We start from the raw sequence: 3,111 nt of genomic DNA, 5'->3' as shown, positions 1-3,111 counted from the left end.
AAGGGTGCTCTTGTGATTGGGTCAGAGACCTTACACAAATCCGATCCTCAACTATTGTCAAGTTCTCTAATTCTCTCTCTTGCAAAAGTATTGTTCATGCCAAGTTAATTAAGTACAATGTTTATGTTGCTACCACTAATTAAGTTCACCCTCTATGTTCTCAAAGTAGTCTCACAAAAATGCTCTCTTTAATTCTTCTAATTTAGTTATCCTCAAAGTTCATAGCCATTTCCATTACATTGATATCCATTACATTGATATCAGAGCTATTGGTTTCTCCTTTCCTGCTTAAGAAGGGGTGCTACCATTTAACGAGCCTTGAAAAGCGAGCGAGGGATACAAAGCAAGCAAGACGAATGAGTTGGAGATATCTTGTAGCTAAAATCCTAGTAATACTCGTAGTTATTCCATGTTTGTATACAGACTATGTACACTCCATTTTCTTTTTGTTTATTCTCAACACCATGTAGGAAATCCACTGAGCGTTTTCAATTCTAGATTAAATTTATCTCCATTCTCTCCTTAAGTTAGTACTTACCATGATTTCCATATGTTTAAGGCATAAACATCCATGACTTCTTTGTCATTAAAACCATAAACATAAATATTTTTGACATAAAAAAGATTATAATTACAATCTTCTATAGAGACACACAAATAATCCGCTCATACTTTGCATATGTAGATCATGACTAGAGAGAGTGTGTGTAACAAACAAACTAAACAACAAAGAGAAACTGATGAAAAACCAAAGAGATTAGAATAGAAAGCATGATTTTAAAGTCAAAAAAAAAACCACGAAGATTTAAGACCAAAGAGACCATACTATGGAAAAGACACCAAAGTAGCCATATTGCTTGAGAAGGACATTTTAACAACCGCACATGGTTGCCATTCATAAGAGACAACAATTTTGGTTTTTCAAAATCGATAATAACACCTTACATACCCCTTAAAACCAAAGCATAATTAGCGAGCACTACAATAAGATACTATCAAAGTAAACATCCAAATAAATGTTTTCAAGTTGCACAATTATTTATCCTGCTCACACTCATCATCAACAAAATCACACTTTGTTCTTTCCCTCCTTGGAGTAGCAACAAAATCATCATCAAATGAGTCGTTTTCCGCCATTCTTTGTGCCTTTAACTCTGCATAAAAAGGAAGCGTAATCGAAAAGTGTTCCCACCAATAACAATCAATGTTATATCCACAATGATACCTATCTTGAAGCTTAACAAAGGCACAAAGAAAAAGTAACTTTTCATGACATACACATTGATAAACAAACATACATAAGAAAGAGCATTGACTAAAACTCGATCTTATTTATACTATAACTACTAACTACATTATATAAGGACTAGCTTATTTCAAAAGAAGGCCACAAAGAACATCATCATGTCTATGGCACACAATCCACCATCGCAAGACTAAAAACTGAATAAAGAAAGTACCAAGAGGTTACTTATAAGTCAAATATCCATGCAAGTAAGCATCCAAAGTAAGCACCATAGGTCTAAGAGACACCCAATGTAAAACTTACTAGTCATCCATCAAAAAAGGATTTCCAAGCGGTTTGACCACAAACTCCTCCACTCCTCTTGTATGTTCTTTTTCCTTTGATGCAATTGGCCTCTTCTCACTTGATAGGTTAATTGGTTCCACCAAATCCTTAATGATTGATGCATCATTGTCAAAATCAAAGCATGTATATCCCAATATCATGGGTGGATGTGATAGTGGTGCCATATCACAACCGATGTCAATCACTAAACCCGTGGAGAACAAAAAGTGTGTAGAACACAAGCCGTGAAGCTCATACTCTTTTGAACTGCTCCACGAATCAATCTAGAGGATTGTGGATGTTGTGTCTTCTTCCTTTCAGGCATATAATGAGCCCAAAAATCATCATCACTTTGCAATGAATTACCTTTGAAAAGAGCTTTACTATCCTCAAAATACAAAGTTGGATAGTAACCCATTCAATGAGCAAATATGAGTATGTTGCATCGTACCTATCATGCACATCACAGTAAAAAAGTATTAGTATTAAATCATCAAACAATTACTTTTAGAGCTTGGTATTATCAATTGTTATGCAATTACTCACACTGCGAGTGTTTTCCCCTTGTTTGCAACCTCCATATGGTATTTTTCTTCCCATCACCACTCTTCTTGCAACAACTAGGCCCTAACAATATGCATACTTTTCAATCCAAGTGAGGCAAGGACCTGCAAGTTTCAACCTCAAAATTTTTAAAGAAACAAATAAAATCTTTTAAGCAAAACTTAATGTAAGTAGGATTACCATCCAATGGGCTAATCATGACCAACCAACCATCATCAGCAAGACTCTAGCAGCCCCTATGGAGATACCATAGCATACATGATCCTCACTCAACATATCCCACAAAGAAACCTCCTCGCCAACATCTATTCCCACTATACTTGTGGGAAAGTCTATCAAAACAAGTCCTGTTGCCCATTTCACTGTTTTCCCTCCATGATGATAATGATGGTCCTTATAAGCATGCAAGCTGAAAAACTCATCCATCTTTCCATATGCCTCATTCTTTCTTCCTTTCTCAAAATCTCTACCCATTTCAATATAATTACCAATACAACACCCAATAATAGATTCAAAACATGTGTCTATATAGGATTCTATCTTTGATGGCCCATTGTGAATCATATTCTTTTGCAAGAGTTGAGTCTTTTACAGTTACACACACACATAAATATACTCTTTAGGAAATCAAAAGAGCACACAAAGACATGTTTTTTTATATTAAAAAACTCACCTAATACATTATCACTTTTTACAAGAATTTCTGCAATCTCTTGAGTATGAATGTCTTTCTCATCACAACCTAATATAGAGAAAACCCATAAAACGACACACATTCAAAGAGAACCCAAAAGCTTGTATCACTTGTATCAAATGGTTGTATTTAAGGAGAAAAGACTAACCTCTTTATTTGCTAGTGATGTCTTTCTTTGATGCTTTCTTTGTAGCCTCTTTGTCCAAAGTAGTTGTAGAAGTTGTGGATCTCTTACCAGCATGCAATTCATACATATCAATCTCCTCTCCAAACGATTCCCCAA

At 35.1% G+C, this 3,111-nt stretch overlaps 1 pseudogene; it reads right to left on the bottom strand.

The window, feature by feature from the left end:
- Positions 1 to 1,035: 1,035 nt before the first annotated feature.
- LOC147429116 (uncharacterized) lies at positions 1,036 to 2,878 on the bottom strand (annotated as a pseudogene).
- Positions 2,879 to 3,111: the final 233 nt, after the last annotated feature.

This window comes from Adiantum capillus-veneris, chromosome 22 (assembly GCF_014529385.1).
Source record: "Adiantum capillus-veneris isolate H3 chromosome 22, ASM1452938v2, whole genome shotgun sequence".
Taxonomy (NCBI): Eukaryota; Viridiplantae; Streptophyta; class Polypodiopsida; order Polypodiales; family Pteridaceae; genus Adiantum; species Adiantum capillus-veneris.
This window is presented reverse-complemented; position numbering and strand designations above follow the sequence as displayed.